This window comes from Pristiophorus japonicus, chromosome 19 (assembly GCF_044704955.1).
Source record: "Pristiophorus japonicus isolate sPriJap1 chromosome 19, sPriJap1.hap1, whole genome shotgun sequence".
Classification (NCBI taxonomy): domain Eukaryota; kingdom Metazoa; phylum Chordata; class Chondrichthyes; family Pristiophoridae; genus Pristiophorus; species Pristiophorus japonicus.
Genome location: NC_091995.1, coordinates 47,242,454 through 47,268,752, shown reverse-complemented (window position 1 = coordinate 47,268,752; position 26,299 = coordinate 47,242,454). Strand labels below are relative to the sequence as shown.

At 45.7% G+C, this 26,299-nt stretch overlaps 1 pseudogene; it reads left to right on the top strand.

The window, feature by feature from the left end:
* Window positions 1-2,262: 2,262 nt before the first annotated feature.
* LOC139230206 (nuclear factor 7, brain-like) overlaps window positions 2,263-26,299 on the top strand; it is a 926,603-nt pseudogene continuing 902,566 nt past the window's right edge.

Here is a 26,299-nt window from a genome sequence, read left to right as displayed (position 1 = left end):
CCGCTCCCCCATCATTGACCCGGAGCACCCCCTCACTGACCCGGCCCTCCCCTCAGTGACCCGGCCGCTCCTCCCTCACTAACTCGGCCCCCCCCTCACAGACTCGGCCCCCCCCTCACTGACCCGGACCCCCCCTCACTGACCCTCCCCCCCCTCACTGATCCGGCCCCCCCCTCACTGACCCGGACCCCCCCCTCACTGACTCAGTCCCCCCTCACTGACCCAGCAGCCCCCCCTCACTGACCCAGCCCCGCCCCCCCCACTGACCAGCCCCCCCCTCACTGACCCGGCCCCCCCCTCGCTGACACAGCCACCCCCCTCGCTGACTCTCATTGACCCAGCCCCAGAGCCGCCATCTTCCCCCGACTCCTTCACCAAGATGGCGGAGGGTCACGTGGCGGCCGTTGATTGACAGAAGGGGCGGGGCCTACCGCATCATTCGTCTGGCGGGGCCAGGAGAGTCATCAGGGCCTGCAGTGGTGAACATAAGAATGTAAAAATTAGGAGCAAGAATCGGCCATTCCGCCCCTCGAGCCCGCTCCGGCATTCAGTAAGATCACGGATGTTCTCCTACCTCAACTGCACTTCTCTGCACTATCCCCATATCCCTTGATCCCTTAATATTCTAAAATCTATCTGGGCCTAGGTTCCAGATGGGGTAGGGTGGGCCCGTCTCCCAAACACTGGGCAGACCTTGCCCCCTCCACATTAGCATATTTATATAGAAACAATGCAATTTGCTGCATCATTTTCACACTCTGTGGTTTTTAATCCACATTTTGGAAGCTATTTATGCGATGTTGGTCACCAGGGACACTGGAAGTGGGATTAGTTTTGAAAGGAAATTCCTTGCCTGAAATCCCTGGGGAATCTGATGGAAATGCCAAAGGTCTCCGTTAGCTCCTCATGGAATTCATATATCAACGGCAGCAACTTTAATCCTCAGACACACTCCAACCTTCCTTTCCTCTCCAAGGTCTGGAACATGTTGTCATCTCCCGAATCCGTGCCCATCTTTCCCACAACTCCCTCATTGAACCTCTTCAGTCAGGTTTCCACGGTGGCCACATATCCAACACATCCCTAAACAGTCACAAATAACTTATCGCTGTGACTGTAATACATTATCCCTCCTTAACCTTTCTGGTGCCTTTAACAAGGTCAACCACACCATCCCTCTTCAACGCCTCTCATCATTGTCCATCTCAGCGGGACTGCCCTCACTTGGTTCCATTCTTAACTGTACAGTTCACACCAGCGAAACACCTGCAATGGCTTCTCTATTGGCGCTCACCGATGCCTCTGGAGGCCCCCAAGGATTTATCCATGGACCCGTCTCTTCCTTATTTGCAGAGTCGCCTGTCGCGATTGCTGCTGGCATACAGATCTCGTCTGCATTCGTTGACTGGGGTTCCCCCCGCGCAACTATTGATGAAACGGACCTTAAAGACTAGGCTCTCGTTAATCCACCTAGACATGCATGAAATTGTTGAGGCAAGGCGCCGGATGTTAACTGAGTACCATGAATGAAATTCGAGGGGGAGGTGGAATGAGATAGGGGACAAAGTTTTTGTGCTAAACTATGGCAGGGGTCCCAAATGGCTTGCAGGGACAGTAACAGGCAAGGAAGGAAACCGGCTACTGGTTGTACAAATGGACAATGGCCAAACCTGCCGGAGGCATGTAGACCAAGTAAAAAGTAGATTCACCAACAACACTGCTGAACCAGAAGCAGACTACAATGTGGAACTCACACCACACCTGGTGGACAGACAGAGGGAACAACCTGAGGAAAGGGCAATCCCAACAGATAGCCCAGGCGAGATACCAACAATCACACCAAAAGAAAAACAGGTACCAAGGCAAACAACTGAACCACAACTAAGACACTCCACGCGAGAGCGTAGACCACCTGAGAGACTGAATCTATAAAGACAATAAGACCTTGGGGAAGGGTGATGTCATGTATCTCACACTACTGTATATAACTGTATCTTACCATGCTATACATGACTGTAACTAGATATGACCTGCAACCACAAGCATACTTTACCACCAGGGGTGCACTTGCAGGAGACACTGCATACCTGTCCCACACAGGTATATAAAGGCAGGTCTCAGGCAAGTTTGGCACTCGAGAGCTGTGAAATAAAGGTGCAGGTCCAGAGTGACCTTGACTTCAGCATGTACCTCGTGTAAGTCTGTACTGCAGGGTCAGGACTTTACATAAAGTGAGGCACAGATTAAGGAGCAGCGACTGAGATGGCCGTCAGTAAACAGGTCTTCACCCTGACCAGGGATTTAATCTGCTCCATCTGCCTGTCTCTGTTTGTGGAGCCAGTGCACCTGGACTGTGAGCACAACTTCTGTAAATCCTGTATCCAGAAGTGTTGGGAACACCAGGATCATGCCATGTCCTTCCCGGAATGTCAGCTGGCTCTCCCCCAGAGAAGCTACACCAGTAACAGAGTGTTGGCCAATCTCTCCGAGAAAGCACGGCAGCTGGAGCTGGACCTGAAGCTGGAGAAGGAGCGGTCTGAGTGTGAGGGACACGGGGAGAAGCTGAACCGAGACACAGAAGGAGCGGTCTGACTGTGAGGAACATGGGGAGAAACTGGTAATGTTCTGTGAGGAGGATGAGATTGACATGTGCCGGTTGTGTAGATTGACCTGCACATTCAAACCACAGGTTCCTGCCGGTCCGGGATGCAGAGAGAACTTACAAGGTGCGGAGACACAGGACGGGATGTTCTCCAACTCTCACCCCGGGGGTGTGGTGGGGTGTGGAGAGCGGGATAGAGGGAGCGGAGAGCCGAGAATCAGTTTCATTACATTGTTTGAATAAAACTACAGGGAAAGAGATTCATTATAATCTTTACTTTAAATAACTACAGGGAATCAGTTTTATTGCAATATTTAAGTCATATATAACTATCTGGAAATCATATTCCTGGGCGGGTGCTCACACCATTCCCGGTATTCCCAGGGTCCCCTCACCCTTTGGGAGACAGACATTTCCCTCCCAGCCTCAGGAATCTCAAGGATTCCCTCTGTAGCTCACTCTCTCTCTCTCTCTCTCTTTTATACACACACCCTCGCAGTTTAAAACATATAAAAATATAAACTTTACCTGAAAGCTTTTGAAATGTGTTCTCTCGCTATCCTTCAATTCAGTTGGAAAAACAGCTGATCAGAAACTGCAAGAAGCTGCAGAAAATATTCCATCCATCTACCTGACTGAGCAGGATTGCTGCTCGCTGTGAAATTGGGTTCACTGCTGCTGTGTATGGAGAAAGAGTCAGACTCAACATTGTGAGCTCAAAGTAGAGTGTGACCGTAGTCTTTTATTGCAGGTCTCCAGAGTGCCTCTCCAACCTGTGAAGCCTCCTTAAATACCTGTGCTCCCAAGGGATTATGGGATCCCTTGGGACTCCAGGGGATGAGCCTCTGGTGGCTGTACAGAGTAAATACAAGTATACATATATAACAACTGCGCTTGCTCAGACCACACAATCTGCGTTCAGCAAACAGAATCAAAGCTCCGGGCAAAAATATCAACTCCAAGCCCAGGCTTCAGGGAGAGGCTGAGGCCTTGAAATAAAAACTTTAATGAAGGCATTTAAAGACAAGATGGATATATTTATTTATGTTATTGTTTTTTTAAATTTGTTTTAAAATTCATTTTGGAAAATAGAAATTTCAATTAGATGGCAGCTGAACATTTTATCAGCAAGCATTTTGAGTTATTTGCGGGAATAAGATATCCAGCAGCATGTAGTGCTTTAACATGAAGCAGTGCTAGGCCACTGTTTAGATTAACATTGGAAGTCCTACTAAAGTGCCACCAAGTGGCATGTTCAGTCATGGCAGTAAGTTTGAACATTTTAAATATTGGAACAATTTTTCTTGGAGTTTTCAATGGTTGCATGTTCAGTAAATGATTTCGGAGAACTTTTTAACCAGCATGTAACAAGCCCAACAAGGGACAGAACGGTTCCGGACTTGGTTTTATGAAATAGAAACATAGAAACATAGAAAATAGGTGCAGGAGCAGGCCATTCAGCCCTTCTAGCCTGCACCGCCATTCAATGAGTTCATGGCTGAAAATGAAGCTGGGCAGGTGGAAGGGGTATCAGTGGGAGAGCATTTTGGTGCTAGTGATCATAATTCAGTTAGATTTATGGTAGTTATGCAAAAGGACAAAAATAGACTAGAAATAAAAGTTCTCAATTGGGAAAAAGCAAATTTTGCTTAGCTGAGATAGGATTTAGCCAAAGTGGACTGTACATGGCTACTTCAAGGTAAATCAGTGTTAGAGCAATAGGAGGCATTCAAGGATGAGATCCTGAGTTTTCAGAGCAAGTATGTTTCCTTAAAGAAAAAGGGTGGGACTAACAAATATAGAGTCCTCTCGATGTCAAGGGACATACAGGGTGGGATAAAGAAAACTAGGAAGGCTTATGACAGATATGCAGTCTGCAGAAACTCTAAACGAGAATAGAAATACAGAAGTAAAATTAAAAAGGATATTAGGAAAGCAAAGAGAGAGCAAGGAAAAATATTGGCAAGTATAATCAAGGAAACCCAAAATATGTTTAATAAAGAGCATTAAGAGCAAGAGAATAACTAAAGAACGAGTAGGGCCTATTAGAGACCATAAAGGTAATCTGTGTGGAGAGGCAGAAGACATGGATATGGTTCTTAATGAACACTTTGCGTCTGTTTTCTCAAAAGAGAGGGGTGATGCAGACATTGCAATCAGGGAGGAGGAGTGTAAAATATTAAATGAAATAAACATAGTTAGAGAGGAAGTATTAGGACGCTTAGTAGCTTTGAAAGTGGATAAATTCCCAGGCCCCGATGAAATGTATCCCAGGCTGTTAAGCGAAGCAAAACAGGAAATAGCAGAGGCCCTGACTATCATTTTCCAATCCTCTCTGGCTACAGGTGAGGTGCTAGAGAACTGGAGGACTGATAAGGTTGTACCTTTTGTTTAAAAAGGTTGAAAGGGATAGACAGAGTAATTGCAGGTCAGTCAGCCTAACCTCAGTGTTGGGAAAATTATTGGAAAAAATTCTGAGGGACAGGATAAATCTGCATTTATAAAGACATGGGAAGTTCGTGTCTAACTAACTTAATTGAAATTTTTGAGGAGGTAACAATGGGGGTCAATGAGGGGAGTGCCTTTAATGTCGTGTATATGGATTTTAGCAAGGCTTTTGATAAGGTCCCACATAGCAGACTAGTCAAGAAATAAAAGCCAATGACATCCAGGGAAAAGTGGCCAGTTGGATCCAAAATTGGCTCAGAGGCAGGCAGCAAAGGCTAATGGTTGATGGTGTTTTTGTGACTGGAAGTCTGTTTCCAGTGGGATTCTGCAGGGCTCAGTACTGGGTCCCTTGCTTTTTCTTCTATATATCAATGATTTAGATTTGAATGTAGGCGTTATGATTAAGAAGTTTGCAGATGATACTAAAATCGGCTGTGTGGTTGATAATGGAGAAGAAAGCTGCAGAATTCAGGGAGATATCAGTGAACTGGTCAGATCGGCAAAACAGTGGCAAATGGAATTCAACCCTGAGAAGTGTGAGGTAATGCATTTGGGGAGGGCTAACAAGGCAAGCGAATATACATTAAAAGGTAGGACAATCGGAAGTGTAGAGGAACAAAGAGACCTAGGAGTGCAGGTCCACAGATACCTGAAGGTAGCAGGCCAGGTAGATAAGGTGGTTAAGAAGGCATACAGAATACTTGTCTTTAAGAGCCGAGGCATATAATACAAGAGCAGGGAGTTTATGCTTGAAGTGTGTGAAACACTAATTAGGTCACAGCTAGTGTACTGCGTGCAGTTGTGGTAACCACAATACAGGAAAAATGTGATTGCACTAGAAAGGGTACAGAGGAGATTTACGAGGATGTTGCCTGGACTGCATAATTTTAGCTCTGAGAAAAGATTGGATAGGCTGGCTTTGTTTTCTTTGGCAGAGAGGAGGCTGAGGTGAGATCTTATTGACCCGCATAAAATTATGAGGGGCCTAGAGACAGTGGATAGAAAGGACCTATTTCCCTTAGCAGTGGGATCAACAACCATGGGGCATAGATTTAACGTAATCGGTAGGAGGTTTAGAGAAGATTTGAGGGGAAATGTCTTCATCCAGAGGGTGGTGGGGGTCTGGAACTCACTGCCTGAAAGGGTGGTAGAGGCAGAAACTCTCACCACATTTAAAAAGTGCTTGGATGTGCACTTGAAGTGCCATAACCTACAGGGCTATGGACCAAGATCTGGAAAGTGGGATTAGGCTAGATAGCTCTTTGTCGACCGGCGCAGACACGATGGCCTTCTTCCGTGCTGTAAATTTCTATGATGTTATGGTTCACAGTCCTGGCAGTAAGTGTGGACATTGTAAACATTGGAATTCCCACAGGAACTATTTCTCTAGGAGTTTTCACTGGACTTTGTGACCCACATAAGTAATTTAATAGACAATATAAAAACTAGTGTCTGGTTAAAACCTGAACACCTCTCCCCACAGTTTGGGAATAAACAGCAGACATTGCAATGGGTTATGGTGAGATCTGATTCCATTTTTAGGACCAGCTGAAATCGACCTTGGATTCCATGGAGGATGAAAGGAACAATAAAAGTGAATTAAAACGGCAGAAGGAGGGGAAGATTTCAGAGCTGGATGTGAATATTACCTTTTACCTTTAAACACGGCCATCCTTTAACAACACGCTGGTTAAATGATCTCTCTCACCATCTTAGGAACTCACAGGATCCCTGGAGCAAGACATCTCCACACAATTTGCCAAAATCCATCGATAACTTGAAGACAAAGAGAAACATTTGATCGAAGAGCTGAGGAGACAAAAGGATGAAGATCTGAGCACAATGGAGAAGAACTTGGAAAGAATTGAAGAGGAACTGACTTCACTTGAGCAGACATCGAGCAACAAGAGAGTATCTCCTTTCTCAAGGTGATTCTTTGTAACCCAATCCCCAAGCTGTTGGTGTAAGTGTAAACAGCACTTTATAATAGGGCTCAAACCGACCACAACAGTGCACAATATGCAGTATAACTGAGGAACAACAGGTATCAGTCAGGATTGCGCTCTGAGTGTCGAGTGTCCCACACTGTCAGGACCTCACACTGGCTGCAGTATAACTGGAACCCGAGTGGGGGAAACTTATTAAACCTCTTGCTGGTCCCCTTCATGTTTTCATAGAAACATAGAAACATAGAAAATAGGTGCAGGAGTAGGCCATTCAGCCCTTCTAGCCTGCACCGCCATTCAATGAGTTCATGGCTGAACATGCAACTTCAGTACCCCCTTCCTGCTTTCTCGCCATACCCCTTGATCCCCCTCGTAGTAAGGACTTCATCTAACTCCCTTTTCAATATATTTAGTGAATTGGCCTCAACTACTTTCTGTGGCAGAGAATTCCACAGGTTCACCACTCTCTTGGTGAAGAAGTTTCTCCTCATCTCGGTCCTAAATGGCTTACCCCTTATCCTTGGACTGTGACCCCTGGTTCTGGACTTCCCCAACATTGGGAACATTCTTCTTGCATCTAACCTGTCTAAACCCGTCAGAATTTTAAATGTTTCTATGAGGTCCCCTCTCATTCTTCTGAACTCCAGTGAATACAAGCCCAGTTGATCCAGTCTTTCTTGATAGGTCAGTCCCACCATTCCGGGAATCAGTCTGGTGAATCTTCGCTGCACTCCCTCAATAGCAAGAATGTCCTTCCTCAAGTTAGGAGACCAAAACTGTACACAATACTCCAGGTGTGGCCTCACCAAGGCCCTGTACAACTGTAGCAACACCTCCCTACCCCTGTACTCAAATCCCCTCGCTATGAAGGCCAACATGCCATTTGCTTTCTTAACTGCCTGCTGTACCTGCATGCCAACCTTCAATGACTGATGTACCATGACACCCAGGTCTCGTTGCACCTCCCCTTTTCCTAATCTGTCACCATTCAGATAATAGTCTGTCTCTCTGTTTTTACCACCAAAGTGGATAATCTCACATTTATCCACATTATACTTCATCTGCCATGCATTTGCCCACTCACCTAACCTATCCAAGTCACTCTGCAGCCTCATAGCATCTTCCTCGCAGCTCACACTGCCACCTAACTTAGTGTCATTCACAAATTTGGAGATACTACATTTAATCCCCTCGTCTAAATCATTAATGTACAATGTAAACAGCTGGGGCCCCAGCACAGAACCTTGCGGTACCCCACTCGTCACTGCCTGCCATTCTGAAAAGTACCCATTTACTCCTACTCTTTGCTTCCTGTCTGACAACCAGTTCTCAATCCACGTCAGCACACTACCCCCAATCCCATGTGCTTTAACTTTGCACATTAATCTCTTGTGTGGGAACTTGTCGAAAGCCTTCTGAAAGTCCAAATATACCACATCAACTGGTTCTCCCTTGTCCACTTTACTGGAAACATCCTCAAAAAATTCCAGAAGGTTTGTCAAGCATGATTTCATGCTGAGAGGAGAGTCCACTCTTCACTGAAATAAACACTTCACTGACTCTGAGAACTCGCCCAACGTATTTAAATACAGATCCCAGCCGTCGGCTTTCCCCAGTTTGACTGTGCTGTATAACTCAGAGCTGTGTTTACTGATGTTACCAGGGTTACAGACCATCACTACCGGAAATCCCTCTGTGTTTCCCAGGACCTGGTTCTGAGAGCCTGAGTGAGGGAGAGATATTGATCTTGTCCTTGTCTTGTTAATCTAACCCTTACACTGTTATTATCAGCCAAACAGTGCCTACCAGCATCTAGCAATATATCATCAAATGACTCACCATCCAAATATCTCCTATAGGTTACAGAAGTTTCTTTGTTCAAGTTAAAGGTTGTCTCCTCTCAGATCTATCTCCTTTCCTCCTGTCATTAAATGAGTGACAGGACGGGGTTCAGTCCCATAGGTGCTGGCCCTGAGAACAGTTACATGTTGGGGTTCAGTCCATGCGTGCTGGCCCTGGGAGCAGTGACATGTTGGGGTTCAGTCCCACAGGTGCTGGCCCTGGGTGCAGTCACATGTTGGGGTTCAGTCCATGGGTGCTGGCCCTGGGAGCAGTGACATGTTGGGGTTTAGTCCATGGGTGCTGGCCCTGGGAGCAGTGACATGTTGGGGTTTGGTCCATGGGTGCTGGCCCTGAGAGCATTGACATGTTGGGGTTCAGACCATGGGTGCTAGCCCTGAGTGCAGTGACATGTTGGGGTTCAGTCCACGGGTGCTCTCCCTGAGAGCAGTGGCAGGCCGGGGTTCAGTCCATGGGTGCTGGCCCTGGGAGCAGTGACATGTTGGGTTTCAGTCCCATGTGTGCTCTCCCTGAGAGCAGTGACATGTTGGGGTTCAGTCCCATGGATACTACCCGTTCTTTTCGCAAACAATGTATAATAGGAGGCGCTTTGAATGTGTGGGTCTCACAATGAGCCTAATCCTGTTCTTGTCTGATGTGTACACAGGTGCATGTTGGCTCAGAGCTGCATGAAAGTGTCCAGGAGCAGGTACATAGGCTGTTGTCCCCCTATCGAGGGGATGCTGAGGTTAGGTGTAACATCACTTCTCCCAGCTCAGGGCAGCACAGACCAGAGACAAGCTCTGAGTTACTGGGTAAATGCAGACCGAAAATAACAGGAACTGATCAGTGAACCTTCAAAGTCTTCAGCAGCAGAGGAAACCCTGTGGAGTGTATTCCGGGGGAGGAGGATTTCCTGGAGTGCATAAGGGATGGTTTTTTAGACCAATATGTCGAGGAACCAACTAGGGGGGAGGCCATCTTAGACTGGGTGTTGTGCAATGAGAGAGGATTAATGAGCAATTTCGTTGTGCGAGGCCCCTTGGGGAAGAGTGACCATAATATGGTGGAATTCTGCATTAGGATGGAGAATGAAACAGTTAATTCAGAGACCATGGTCCAGAACATAAAGAAGGCTAACTTTGAAGGTATGAGGCGTGAATTGGCTAGGATAGATTGGCGAATGATACTTAAGAGGTTGACTGTGGATGGGCAATGGCAGACATTTAGAGATCACATGGATGAACTACAACAATTGTACATTCCTGTCTGGCGTAAAAATAAAAAAGGGAAGGTGGCTCAACCGTGGCTATCAAGGGAAATCAGGGATAGTATTAAAGCCAAGGAAGTGGCATACAAATTGGCCAGAAATAGCAGCGAACCCGGGGACTGGGAGAAATTTAGAACTCAGCAGAGGAAGACAAAGGATTTGATGAGGGCAGGGAAAATGGAGTACGAGAAGAAGTTTGCAGGGAAATTAAGAAGAATTGCAAAAGTTTCTATAGATATGTAAAGAGAAAAAGGTTAGTAAAGACAAACGTAGGTCCCCTGCAGTCAGAATCAGGGGAAGTCATAACGGGAACAAAGAAATGGCGGACCAATTGAACAAGTACTTTGGTTCGTTATTCACTAAGGAGGACACAAACAACCTTCTGGATATAAAAGGGGTCGGAGGATCTAGTAAGGAGGTGGAACTGAGGGAAATCCTTATTAATCGGGAAATTGTGTTGGGGAAATTGATGGGATTGAAGGCCGATAAATCCCCAGGGCCTGATGGACTGCATCCCAGAGTACTTAAGGAGGTGGATTTGGAAATAGTGGATGCATTGACAGTCATTTTCCAACATTCCATTGACTCTGGATCAGTTCCTATGGAGTGGAGGGTAGCCAATGTAACCCCACTTTTAAAAAAAGAAGGGAGAGAGATAACAGGGAATTATAGACCGGTCAGCCTGACATCGGGAGTGGGTAAAATGATGGAATCAATTATTAAGGATGTCATAGCAGTGCATTTGGAAAGAGGTGACATGATAGGTCCAAGTCAGCATGGATTTGTGAAAGGGAAATCATGCTTGACAAATCTTCTGGAATTTTTTGAGGATGCTTCCAGTAGAGTGGACAAGGGAGAACCAGTTGATGTGGTATATTTTGACTTTCAGAAGGCTTTCGACAAGGTCCCACACAAGAGATTAATGTGCAAAGTTAAAGCACATGGGATTGGGGGTAGTGTGCTGACATGGATTGAGAACTGGTTGACAGACAGGAAGCAAAGAGTAGGAGTAAATGGGTACTTTTCAGAATGGCAGGCAGTGACTAGTGGGATACCGCAAGGTTCTGTGCTGGGGCCCCAGCTGTTTACACTGTACATTAATGATTTAGACAAGGGGATTAAATGTAGTATCTCCAAATTTGCGGATGACACTAAGTTGGGTGGTAGTGTGAGCTGCGAGGAGGATGCTATGAGGCTGCAGAGTGACTTGGATAAGTTAGGTGAGTGGGCAAATGCATGGCAGATGTGAGGTTATCCACTTAGGTGGTAAAAACAGAGAGACAGACTATTATCTGAATGGTGACAGATTAGGAAAAGGGGAGGTGCAAAGAGACCTGGGTGTCATGGTACATCAGTCATTGAAGGTTGGCATGCAGGTACAGCAGGCGGTTAAGAAAGCAAATGGCATGTTGGCCTTCATAGCGAGGGGATTTGAGTACAGGGGTAGGGAGGTGTTGCTACAGTTGTACAGGGCCTTGGTGAGGCCACACCTGGAGTATTGTGTACAGTTTTGTTCTTCTAACCTGAGGAAGGACATTCTTGCTATTGAGGGAGTGCAGCGAAGGTTCACCAGACTGATTCCCGGGATGGCGGGACTGATGTATCAAGAAAGACTGGATCAACTGGGCTTGTATTCACTGGAGTTTAGAAGAAGGAGAGGGGACCTCATAGAAACGTTTAAAATTCTGACGGGGTTAGACAGGTTAGATGCAGGAAGAATGTTCCCAATGTTGGGGAAGTCCAGAACCAGGGGACACATTCTAAGGATAAGGGGTAAGCCATTTAGGACCGAGATGAGGAGGAATTTCTTCACCCAGAGAGTGGTGACCCTGTGGAATTCTCTACCACAGAAAGTTTTTGAGGCCAATTCACTAAATATATTCAAAAAGGAGTTAGATGAAGTCCTTACTACGAGGGGGATCAAGGGGTATGGCGAGAAAGCAGGAATGGGGTACTGAAGTTGCATGTTCAGCCATTTTCTATTTTCTATATTTCTATAATTCTATGTAACTGACGTGGTATCACATCACTGGGGCCCATCAGTGAAAACTCCATTCAGATCCCTTCACATTTTACTCAAAGCAATGATTATACATCATCATATTTGCCAAACTTGCTGGAGATTTTTGAGGTTGTAACTAGCAGGGTAGATAAAGTGGGAGCCAGTGGATGTTGTTTATTTGGATTTACAAAATGTATTAAATTAGGTTCCACAGAAGAGGTTATTGCACAAAATTAGGGTTCTCTGAATTGGAAATAATATATTAGCATGGATTGACAAACATTGTGGACTGGGTGCCATGTCCAGTTATAGGAAGAAAATCTTACATTTATGTCGCACTGTTTACGACCACCGGATGTCCCACAGTGCATTACAGCCAATGAAGTATATTTTGAAGTGCAATCACTGCTGTAATGCAGAAAACATGGCAACTAATTTGCACCCAGCAAGCTCCCACAAACAGCAATGTGTTAATGATCAGATGATCTGTGTTTAGTGATGTTGATTGAGAGATAAATTTTGGTCAGGACACCAGGGATAACATCCATGCTCTTTGAAATAGTGCTCTGGGATCTTTAACATGTACCTGAAAGGGAAGGCTTTTAATGCCTCATCGGAAAGATGGCACCTCTGACAGTGCAGAACACCCTCAGCACTGCACTGGAGTCAGCTTACATATTGGTGTTGAAGTTCCTGGACTGGGATTTGAACCCATAATCTTCTGACTCAGAAGCAAAAGTGCTATCTACTGAGCCACTGGCTGACACTGCTTTCAAATATTAACCTGTGTCCATATACCTTCCTCTGTTTACAATATTTATTGTGATGTCATTTCCCCAGTCCCAGCCACACTGACCCTGGATCCAAACATAGTGCATTATAATCTCATCCTGTCTGAGGACCGGACCAGTGTGAGAGAGAGTGACAGAAAATTACTGCTTCTTGATAACCCGGAGAGATTCGACACTGTTGTCTGTGTCCTGGGGTCACAGGGATTCACATCTGGGAAAGACCACTGGGAGCTGGAGGTCGGGGACAAGACTGGATGGACTTTGGGTGTGGCCAGAGAGTCAGCCAATAGGAAGGGAAAGTTAACACTGCGGCCTGAACATGGACATTGGGCTGTGCGTTTGAGCAATGGGAATGAATATCGAGTTGTTAAAAGCCCATTTGTCCCACTGACCCCGAATGTGAAGCCCAGGACCACCAGAGTTTACCTGGACTATGAGGGAGGACAGGTGAGCTTTTACAATGCTGATGATATGTCCAATCTCTGCATTTTCACTGACACATTCACAGAGAAATTGTTTCCTTATTTTAACCATGGATTGTGCGATGAGGGTAAAATTGCTGCTCCTCTTAAACGGCGTCATTTCGATCCACAGGTTCCTAAACTGATGTCTGAATGTGGAGAGAATGTGTCCACTGCTGGACGAATATTGCACAACTCACACAGTAACTTCGTGACACAACACGAAACAGCAGTGAGAAAGGGGCTTGGCAATAAATGGGAAGGGTGGGGGGGCGGGTTGTGAGTGTTGGACTGGTGAATTGTAAGTGTATGTCAAACTGTGTGCAGTCTGTAATATCGGTTCACTGTACATACTGGAGTCTGGGAATATATCTAACTGTATACTGTACCCAGTCTGTAATATCTGTTCACTGTACCTACTGCAGTCTGGGAATATATCTCACTGTACACTGTACCCAGTCTGTAATATCTGTTCACTGTACCTACTGCAGTCTGGGAATATATCTCACTGTACACTGTACCCAGTCTGTAATATCTGTTCACTGTACATACTGCAGTCTGGGAATATATCTCACTGTACACTGTACCCAGTGTGTAATATCTGTTCACTGTACATACTGCAGTCTGGGAATATATTTAACTGTACACTGTACCCAGCCTGTAATATCTGTTCAGTGTACATACTGCAATCTGGGAATGTTGGTTTGACATATGCGTTAAGCTGCCTTGTCCCCATTATAAACATTACTCTCTCTCAGCCTGATTGTTCCCCTGGTATGACCCTCATCTCTGCTCACTTAAGTTTAAGGGATGCACACTCGAATGTCTATGGCGACAACTGGTTGAACCATTCATCACCGGATCTGACTGGACCAGATAAAGCACTATCGGGTCATGCTCTCCTTTACTAAAGCTGCCCACTATTCCAGGATCATCCTTGAATGCAACATTCGCCCTGGCTTCTCTTCTCCACTGCAATCCATAAACCCTTCTCCCCTGCCTCCTCCATGCTCACCTCCAACAACAAGTGCCATTTGGCACTAAGATTGTGACCGTCGAATCAGCTCCTCTGCTGTTTCCCTCCCTTCCCCTAGCCTACTGGGCCAAACGTCCTCTAATGTTCCCCACTGCCCTAGCCCTGGACATATATCTTTCTCCAGTTTTTCTCCTATTGCCCCTCATGCCCTCTCTGAGCTCATCTTGTCTGTGCCAGCTATTTACAATATACATTAATGATTTAGATGAAGGAATTGAGTGTAATATCTCCAAGTTTGCAGATGACACTAAACCGGGTGGCGGTGTGAGCTGTGAGGAGGACGCTAAGAGGCTGCAGGGTGACTTGGACAGGTTAGATTAGTGGGCAAACGCATGGCAGATTCAGTATAATGTGGATAAATGTGAGGTTATCCACTTTGGGGGCAAAAACACGAAGGCAGAATATTATCTGAATGGCGGCAGATTGGGAGAAGGGGAGGTGCAACGAGACCTGGGTGTCATGGTTCATCAGTCATTGAAAGTTGGCATGCAGGTACAACAGGTGGTGAAGAAGGCAAATGGTATGTTGGCCTTCATAGCTAGGGGTTTTGAGTATAGGAGCAGGGATGTCTTACTGCAGTTGTACAGGGCCTTAGTGTGGCCTCAACTGGAATATTGTGTTCAGTTTTGGTCTCCTAGTCTGAGGAAGGACATTCTTGCTATTGAGGGAGTGCATCGAAGGTTCACCAGACTGATTCCCGGGATGGCTGGGCTGACATATGAGGAGAGACTGGGCTTTTATTCACTGGAGTTCAGAAGGATGAGAGGGGATCTCATAGAAATATATAAAATTCTGACGAGACTGGACAGGTTAGATGCAGGAAGAATGTTCCTGATGTTGGGGAAGTCCAGGACCAGGAGACATAGTCTAAGGATAAGTGGTAAGCCATTTAGGACTGAGATGAGGAGAAACTTCTTCACTCAGAGAGTTGTTAAGCTGTGGAATTCTCTACCGCAGAGAGTTGTTGATGCCAGTTCGTTGGGTATATTCAAGAGGGAGTTAGATATGGCCCTTATGGCTAAGGGGATCAAGGGGTATGGGGAGAAAACAGGAAAGGGGTACTGAGGTGAATGATCATCCATGATCTTATTGAATGATGGTGCAGGCTCGAAGGGCCAAATGGCCTACTCCTGCACCTATTTTCTATGTGAGAGCCACCTCCTGCTCCCTCTACCCTATTCCCAACAAATTGCTGATCACCCAACGTCCTTTCCTGGACTCCATGTCAGTTGATGCTATTAAAAGTTCCCTCTCAGGTATTGTCCCCCTCTCCCACAAATATGGTATCATCATGGCTTTCCTAAAATCAAAGAACGCTTGACCCCTCTGTCCTTGCAAACTACGGCCCCATCTCATTTCTCTTTTTCCTCTCCAAAGTCGTCGAATGTGCTGTCACCTACCAAATCTGTGCCCATCTATTCCACAACTCCCTGTTTGAATCCCTCCAATTTGTTTCTGCACCGCCATAACACCAAAACGGTTCTCATCAAAGTTACAAATTACATCCTATGTGACTGGTAAACAATCTCTCCTCAGCCTTCTCGGCCTGGCTGAGGAGAGAGAGTTTACCACAGTCACAGACACGTTGGATGTTATTTGTGACTTTGATGAGAGCTGTGTTGGTGCTGTGGAGGGGAGGAAACCGGATTGGAGGGATTCAAATAGGTTCCTGCTGGTCGAAGATGCGGTGAGAAAGTACAAGGCAAAGAGGCAGAAGTGTCTTAGACCCCACTGATTGTTTGTGATATTATGGTTCTTTAGAAGTGGAGTCATTTCTAGTTCTATTTACTCTGCTTTTACTCAGGAGAATAGGGGATTGGGACAAATTGCTGAGCTCCACCAAAAGGCCAGCATAAGCACAATGGGCGGAATGGCCTCCTTCTGTGCTGTATTGTTCTATCATTCTATTCTCTGATTCTCAGACTAATTTCCCAGTAGTGACGGGATTTAATATATGGCAAGTTGCTGTGATTGCTGTACTTTGGAACTCATAACATAAACGATTTGGACTCTGCAATCATAAGTACAATTTCAAAACTTGCAGAAGTCATTAAATTGGAGGATTTAATTAAAACTGAGGCAGACAGACAAAATGCAAGAAGAGATTAATACATTTGCAGAATGGCGTATATTTGTCAAATTAACTTCAATATAAGTTTCAATATGACAACATAAAAAGAGGTCATTTCTTACAAATCTAACTGTATTTTTTGAAGAAATGATGAAGATAGTGGGTGAGGGAAGCCCAGATATTTAAAAAAAGTAACTGGTGGTTTCGGAGTTTCGAAGACTTGAGGTCCGAGGGCTCTATGCATAGGCCAGCCCAGAGGTACAAGTATCCCAAGAGCGTAAGGGCTTCGTAATCATCTCTGGGATCACGTGGGCCGGCGCAACCTATCAGCGTAGGGGATCACCATTCATGTAGTAATTCCGTATGTACGGAGCTGCCATAAGTATGAATGGGAATATCTAAAAAACACACAGACACACTAAATAAATAAAAAAACACATTACATATTTAACATTATTTAAAATGCAATTTAAATATTTTATACAAAACATTTTTTGGAACATTTTGTTTATATGTTTTAACAGGGCAAAAATTAAACTTACCTTAATTGACAGAGTTTTTAATATATAAATGAGTGACAACATTTTATTTTTCTATTTCTTAAACCTGTTATGCTGGTAAAAGCAGGACTTATGCCTTCCTATTCGCATAGATAAACCTGGAACTTGTGCGTAAAGTCTCTGATGTTAATGGGCTAGATTGAGAACTGGCTGGCAGGACTGCTTCAGGTGTATGTTAATGTGTTGGGAGGTTGTGCTCATTGCTGGCAAATGATGTTTAATTTGGATAAGTGTAGTGTTATAGATGTGGTCAGGGAGAGTGCTCAACATTCATACACCCTTCAGAGAAAGCGTTAAACAAGGTTGAGAAGGAAAGAGATCTGGGCATTCTGGTGCATAGAGCTCTAAAAATACATGAGCAATGCCGTGAAGTGATAGCTGGAGCAAATAAAGTGTTGGGATGCATTCATAGGACAATTGACTATAAGACGAGGCATACTATATTTTGTCCTTGTACAATACTGTGGCCAGGCCTAACCTGGAACGCTGTATCCATTTTTGGTCCCCTCACACGGTGGGTCATAGTTAAGCTTTGGAAAAGGTGCAGATTAGGGCTTCTAGACTAATTCCAAGTCTAAAGCACTTAGTTATCAAGATACGCTAAAGGAGTTGGGACTCTACATTTTAGAGGAATGTAGACTTAAAGATGATCTGATTGAGGTTTCGATGAGGATGAAGGGAATAGACTGTATTCCAGTTGACAGTTTATTTCAATTAAATAGGTTAGGGAGGAGTAGGGTTCACAAATTTAAGTTGTGAAAGGCCAGATCTGGGTTGGATGTCAGGAGATGGGTCTATCCCAGAGAATAGTGGATCTCTGGAATAGGCGGCCGGCTCATGCACTGGACGTCGATTCACTGAATTCCTTCAAGTAAAAGCTGGACCTGTTTCTGGTTGGGGCCAACAGCATCTCTTGCAAAAGGCAGGTATTCCAGGGAATTGATGACAGTGTGATCTGGACCAGTTTCTATCGTTTAGATGGAACGGAGAGCAATTTTCGCAGATTTTCCCCCCAAATCTGCCTGGATTTTTATCTGTTTCTTTGCCTCTTCCAAGATATCACATGGTTTTGGCTGGTGTGGGGCGTGTATACATTCTGATACACAAGGTGCTGCAATAGTGTGGGACAGGCGAATGTGTATTTTTGCAAGGCGTTTGATAAGGTCCTACATGGCAGACTGATCACGAAAGTAAAAGCTCATGGGATCTAGGACAAAGTGGCTAGTTGGACCCAAAATTGGCTTGGGGGCAGGAAGCAAATGGTAATAGCTGATGGTGCTTTTGTGACAGGAAGGTTGTTTCCAGTGGGGTTCTGCAGCGCTCATTACTGGATACTTTTTTGTGGTGTATATCAATGATTGAGACTTGAATGTAGGGGATATGATTAAGAAGTTTGCAGATAATGCTAAAATTCGGCTGAATGGTTGATAATGAAGAAGAAACCTGTAGACTAGAGGAAGATTTCAATGAACAGGTCACGTGGGCAGAACAGTGGCAAATGGAATTCAACGCGGAGAAGTGTGAGGTAATGCATTTTGAGAGGTCTAAAAAGGCAAGGGAATACACATTAAATGGTAGGACAATGAGAAGTGCAGAGGAACAAAGGGACTTTGGCCTGCCTGTTCACAGATCCCTGAAGGTAACAGGCCAGGTGAGATAAGGTGGTTAAGAAGGCATACGAAATACTTGCCTTTATTAGCTGACGCACAGAATACAAAAGCAGGGATGTTATGCTTGAACAGTATAAAACACTAGTTAGGCCACAGCTAGAGTATTGTGTGCAGTTCTGGTCACCACATTACAGGAAACGAACGATTGCACGAGAGAGGGTACAGAGGAGATTTACGAGGATGTTTGCTGGACTGGATAATTTTAGTCATGCGGAAAGATTGGATTGGATGGGTTTGTTCTCTTTGCGACAGAGGAGGGTAAGGGGAGACCTTATTGAGATGTACAACATTATGAGTAGGCTAGATAGAGTGGATAGGAATGACCCATTTCCCTTAGCAAGGGGTCAACAACCAGGGGGCATAGATTTAAAGAAAGTGGTAGGAGATTTAGAAGGAATTTGAGGGGACATTTCTTCACCCAGAGGGTTGTGCGGGTCTGGAACTCACTGCCTGCAAGTGTGGTAGAGGCAGAAACACTCACCAAATTTACAAAGTACTTGGATGTGCAGCAGAACTGCCATAACCTACAGGGCTACGGACCAAGAGCTGGACAGTGGGATTAGGCGGGATAGCTCTTTGTTGGCCGGCACGGACATGATGGCCTCCTTCCATGCTGTAAATTTCTACGATTCTATGATTTCATGGGTGCCAGTTATGCTCACCTCCTGATATGCAGCCTATTGAAGTCAATGGAGCTCAATGTCAGACACAATGTTTAAACTGATGTGATATCCCCCATGTTGTACTAATGCCCAAGTTGGATTTCAACCTCATTGTGTTCACAATAATGCAGTAAAGTGATTTTCTCGGACCCGCTACATGTGCAGGGTGTGAATGCTCCTGAGGCTGATGGGGTGAGATTGGACACTGGGATGGATACAGTACAACTGGTTTTGGATTGTTTGCCTGTTATATTTCAATGGAACTGAATAGGCGTTTGGTATAATGGGCTGGAAACATTTCATTTGTTTCAGTCCCAAGCCAAGTCTAATTTCACTCCCGCAGGATATAGGGAAAAAGAACACTTAGCATGTCAGACACTGTGGGGTAGAAATTAATCCTGTGCGATAGCACAGATCATACGGTAAGGCGTGGTATAGGTGCAGCCCAATATCCTGTCCCATTGCAGTCAATGGAATTGAACTTCAGGCAGGAGGTAGAATGGCACGTCGATCCAATGGTGCCGACTGCCCAGGGCCAGTTTCCACCCCAAGGTGAATTGTGAATTAGGGATTCCTAAATTGCTCTCAAAGGGCGGTAACTCAGATTCTGCTGTATCAGGTTGGCTGCCCGTTTTAGGACTTGCCCAATATTCCGTTCCATTGACTTAATTACAACTGAATATTGGGCTGGAGTGTAACATCAGTCGTTGTGACACCGCCCGGTTTGTGCAAAAACCAAGAGGATTTTTTTACCCCAATGGAATTGAATATCAGGCAGTGGGTATAAGTGGTGGCCAAACAGATACCGCCCATTCTGCACTATCCCTACGCATGTGAATGAAAGCGATTTATTTATGACTGATAAGTGGCAGTTATGGTTAAATGAGGATGACCTATGTGCACGATGCAATTATGCAGTGATATTTAATAGCCTCTGTTCATACTAGTTTGTGTGAAGCTTTTAACATTGTTAGTTTTATTTCTTCCAAGTTCCAGCACCACTGATTTTCGACCCAAACACAGCGTCTCCTCGGCTCATCCTATCTGAGGACCAGGCCAACGTAAAACTCAGTGACAGCTAAGAATGGCTTCTGAATAATAATCCAGAGAGTTTCGGTATGAGTCACAGTGTGCTGGGATCAGAGGGATTCACAGCAGGAAAACACTACTGCGAGATGGAGGTGGATAAGTTTGAGTGGATTGTGGGTATGGCCACAGAGTCAGCCAATAGGAAGGGAGATCAGTCCTCTCGCTGAAAATGGATATTGGACTCTGTCATTGACAAATGGAGGTGAGTGTGATGCCGACGAGATTCTTGCGTTGAGCGTGAAACCCAGGACTATCGGAGTTTACCTGGATTATGAGGATGGTCAGGTGTCGTTTTACAATGCTGATGATTTGTCTCATCTCTCGACTTACATTGACACATTCACTGAGAAACTCCTTTCTTATTTATCTCCTTATGTGAACGATGGTTACACAAATGCTAAGCCTCTTAGATTGCACCATTTAACATTGTAAATCCTTAAACTTTTGAAGTGACAGCCAGAGAAGAGCAATAATTTTGATCTGACCACGGTGTACATTATATTGCATGCACCTTCTAACAAACAGCAGAAAACCAGAACTGTGAACATGTAGCGAGCGTGCTCTTCTGAGCAAGATTGACACAGATTGAAACACCATTTAAATGAAGGGAACGGTATTTGTATCTTTGTCTATCGGTAAGGACAGGGTTAATCATACTGTCCTGCGGTCTGTTAGCATTATACTCCTATTGATTTCTCATCATGTTCTAGTAATAGTTACCTTTAGCTTTTGCCTGTTAAGTGAGGAAGTTAAAATTAATTTATATCCAGTTTAGACTGACCTGTTGGATTGAGACTGATCTTTAACGCAATGATCAGTTTAGACATTAAACTTTATTAAAAGACATGTGTTTCAGAGAGTTTCAATCATTTGATAACATGTTAGTTCTGCAGAAGGAAATATCGTTGAACACATCATCCTTTTTTAGAAGCGGGAGATTGGTATGGAGTGGCAGAGATTTATAATTAGAACTTTCACTTGGTAAAATAGAAACAACAGTGAAACTATTGATAAAAATGTAGGGGAGTTGTACTGGTCTACAGAAAACGAATTAATGAAAACTTCACTGATCAGGGATAACGGAAGAGGCTCATTAACATTCACTTTATATCGAGTTGTATTGGGCATTGCAGAAAGATGTAGATTGTTACGTAGAACAAATAAGTAGAAAAGGTATAAAAAGGTACTTGGATTTCAAACATCTGCAGCCTGTGTACTGGAACAGTATCGCCTTTGAGTCCCCAACTAAAGTCGCATGGTTCAGTTGTACTGGCTGTAAGTGTGTGCTTAATTACTGTATACTTAATCATTCTGTGACAGCTGACATTAAATGTTACAAAACCTATTGATTTGAGAATAAATTATAAGTTCGAACACTTCCCCATCTTCTAACATCAGAATAATCAGTTAAAGGTTGTATCGTGTATCTCACACTACTGTACATAACTGTATCTTACCATGCTATACATGACTGTAACTAGAGATGACCTGTAACCACTAGCTTACCTTACCACCAGGGGTGCACTTGCAGGAGACACTGGATACCTGTCCCAGACAGGTATATAAGGACAGGTCTCAGGCAAGTGTGGCATTCGAGAGCTGTGTAATGAAGGTGCAGGTCCTGAGTGACCTTGACTTCAGTATGTGCCTCGTGTGAATCTGTACTGCAGGGACAGGACTTTACAGTGGCGACGAGTTACGGGATTACAGAATCCACAGAATGGCGACCAACGGCTCAGATGAAAAATACAATGCTGGAGATAATTGGAAGGACTTTATAGAAAGGCTCCAGCAAAGCTTCGTAACCAAAGACTGGTTAGGCGACGATAAGGCAGACAAGAGAAGAGCCCATCTCTTGACCAGGTGTGGCTCGAAAACATATGCCTTAATGAAGGACCTGCTGGCACCCGAGAAACCAGCAAGCAAGTTGTTTGAAGAGTTGAGCACACTGGTGAGAGACCACCTGAAGCCAGCGAGCAGCCTACACATGGACAGACACAGGTTCTACAACTGCAGACGCTGTGTGGGCCAGAGCATACCCGACTTCGTGGCGGAACTTCGGAGGTTGGCTAGCTTATGTGAGTTCTCCGATGAATTGAGGAGAGAAGTACTGAGAGACTTTTTTATTGTGGGAATAGGCCACGCAGTCATATTCCAAAAGCTCATAGAGATCAAGAACTTGACCCGAGAGGCAGCGGCACTGGTTGCATAGACATTCTTGGCAGGAGAAGAAGAAACGAGGTTGATCTACACTGCGGGTATGACAACTAACGAAACATCGGAACAAGGGGTTCACAGCGTGAAACAAGCCGCTACACCCACACACAGACAAAGGCAGGAGAGAAGGCCTTCAACAGCAGGCAGTGGCGCCAGAAGCCATCAAGGGCCACATGAACGGCCATTCACACCTCATCAACCCACAATGCGAGCAATCAACTACAAACTGAGAGAAGCTCAAGGGAGATCAGCCAGATGCAGCTCATCCTTTGGAAACAATTGAAGCGGTCTGGGCTGGAGATGTGGGGGAAGGCACACATCAAGGGGGTGTCGATTTCAGCATGCTGTTTGCAGAAACTGCGACTATACAGGGCATCTGGCCCACATGGGCAGAAAAACGGCAGCTTGGCTGGTATACGAATCGGAGGGGTCGGAAAGCGGACCAGGCGATGGGGAAGTACCCGGGACACCAAGGTACAGCAGGTCAACACGATCAATGGACACTGTTCTTACAACAAGATGCCTCAATAATGATGAGGGTCCTACTCAACGGGATACCCATCAACATGGAGCTGGATACGGGAGCGATTCAATCTCTCATGACCGCTCAACAATTTGAACAGCTGTGGTCGCACAAAAGAGACAGACCAAAGCTCACAAGGGTCAACACCAAACTAAGAACCTATACCAAAGAAATCGTCCCAGTCCTTGGCAGCGCCATGCTCTCAGTCACACACAAAGGGACAACTTCCCCTGTGGATTGTCCCCGGAGATCTCCCAGCACTGCTGGGGAGAAGCTGGCTGGCAAAGCTAAACTGGAAATGGGATGATGTTCACGCCATGTCGTCAGAGGAACGGACCTCCTGCTCAACAGTTCGAAGTTGATTAGCCCATCTCTTTCAGCCAGGTGTGGGCACCTTCAAAGGGGCTAAAGTCAAAATCTACATCCCACAGGATGCTAGACCAGTCCATCACAAGGCTAGAGCTGTGCCCTATGTGATGAGGGAAAAGATTGAACATGAACTGTACAGGCTTCTGCGGGAAGACATTATCTCACCCATGGAATTTAGTGACTGGGCAAGTCCCATCGTCCCCGTCATGAAGCCTGATGGATCCGTACGAATCTGTGGGGACTACAAATCTACCATAAACAGAGTCTCCCTACAGGACCAATACCCGCTGCCCAGAGCGAAGGATTTATTTGCCACATTGGCTGGAGAAAAACTTTTCTCAAAACTAGATCTCACCAACTGCGTATATGATGCAAGAATTTACCGATGAGTCTAAGCTACTCACCACCATCAACACACGTCGAGGCCTTTTCATGTACAATCGATGCCCATTCGGCATCAGGTCGGTAGCTGCTATATTCCAGTGCAAAATGGAGAGTCTGCTCAAGTCCATCCCGGGGACGGTTGTATTTCAAGACGACATACTTAGCATGGGCAGGGACACCGACTCCCATCTCCGCAATTTAGAGGAAATACTAAAGCAGTTGGATCAGATAGGCCTAAGAGTTAAGAAATCCAAGTGCCTGTTTCTCGCGCCCGAGGTTGAATTTTTGGGCAGAAGGATTTCCGCTGATGGAATCTGCCCAACAGAGTCCAAAACCGAAGCAATTTGTCTGGCACCCAGGCCCCGGAATGTCTCAGAACTGTGCGCCTTTGTCGGGCTACTCAATTACTTTGGGAACTTTACGCAGAACTTAAGCATGCTGCTGGAGCCTCTCCACGTTCTACTCAGAAAGGGGTGCGATTGGTTTTGGGGGGACGCCCAAGAACGCGCCTTCAATAAGGCACGCAACCTTCTGTGTTCCAACAGTGTTTTGGCTTTCTTTGATCTAGATAAAAAGCTAGTTCTTACATGTGATGCGTCAGCATACGGGGTCAGATGCGTTTTACAACATGTCAATAGTGTGGGTAAATTACAACCCATAGCTTATGCCTCAAGGTCACTTTCCCGGGCGGAGCGCAGGTACGGAATGGTGGAGAATGAGGCGCTCGCGTTCATGTACGGTGTCAAAAAGATGCACCAATATCTGTTCGGCGCCAAGTTCACTTTAGAAACTGACCACAAGCCCCTCACGTCCCTACTATCCGAGAGCAAGGCAATAAATGCCAATGGCTCGGCACGCATTCAACGGTGGGCACTCATGCTGGCCTCTTACCAATACACCATAAGGCACAGACCAGGCACAGACAACTATGCCAACGCGCTTAGCAGGCTACTCCTGGCGACCACGGAAGGGTCTGATGAACTGAACTGTGAGATAGTCATGGCAATCAATGCCTTTGAGTCCAGATGTTCGCCCATGACGGCTCGTCAAATCAGAGCCTGGACGACCAGCGACCCCACGTGATCCCTACTAAAAAGATGTGTCTTAACTGGTGACCGGGCAGAGGCTCGCGATGCCTGCCCCGAGGAGATCAAACCTTTCCATAGGCGCATGCATGAGCTGTCACTACAAGCAGATTGCCTGTGGCAGCTGAGTAGTTATGCCTCTGCGAGGCAGAGAGGCATTTGTCCGGGAGCTCCACCGCGAGCACCCAGGGATCGTTCTCATGAAGGCCATAGCCAGATCCCACGTCTGGTAGCCTGGTATTGACGCAGACTTGGAGCTCTGTGTCCAATGGTGCACCATTTGTGCCCAACTCAGTAATGCCCCCAGGGAGGCCCCCCTGAGCTCCTGGCTCTGGCCCACCAAACCGTGGTCGTGGGTGCACGTAGACTATGTGGGTCAATTCATGGGCAAAATGTTCCTCGTAGTTGTAGATGCATTTTCAAAGTGGATCGAATGCACCATTTTAAACTCGAGCACCACCTCCACCACTGTGGAGAGCCTTGGAACCATGTTCGCAACGCACGGCATTCCTGACATATTGGTCAGTGATAATGGTCCGTGCTTCACCAGCGCAGAATTCCAAGATTTTATGAGTGCCCACGGCATAAATCACATGAGGACGGCACCGTTCAAGCCAGTCTTCACCAGCCAGGTGGAGCGAGCAGTGCAGATCATTAAACAAGGCATGCTCAAAATCCAAGGTCCCACGCTGCAGGACCACCTGTCGTGACTGCTGCTGGCATACAGATCTCATCCTCATTCATTGACTGGAGTTCCCCGCGCGCAACTATTGATGAAACGGACCTTAAAGATAAGGCTCTCATTAATCCTCCCAGATATGCATGAAATCATTGAGGCAAAGCGCCGTAAGCTAACCGAGTACCATGACCGAAATTCGAGGGGGAGGTGGAATGAGATAGGGGACAAAGTGTTTGTGCTAAACTATGGTAGGGGAACCAAATGGCTTGCAGGGACAGTAACAGGCAAGGAAGGAAACAGGCTACTGGTGGTACAAATGGACAATGGCCAAACCTGCCGGAGGCATGTAGACCAAGTAAACAGTAGATTTACCAACAACACTGCTGAACCAGAAGCAGACTACAATGTGGAACTCACACCACACCTGGTGGACAGACAGAGGGAACAACCTGAGGAAAGGGCAACCCCAACAGACAGCTCAGGCGAGACACCAGCAATCATACTGAACGAAACAGACAGCCCAGGCGAGATACCAGCAATCACATCGAAAGAACAACAGGCACCAAGGCAAACAACTAAACCACAACTAAGACGC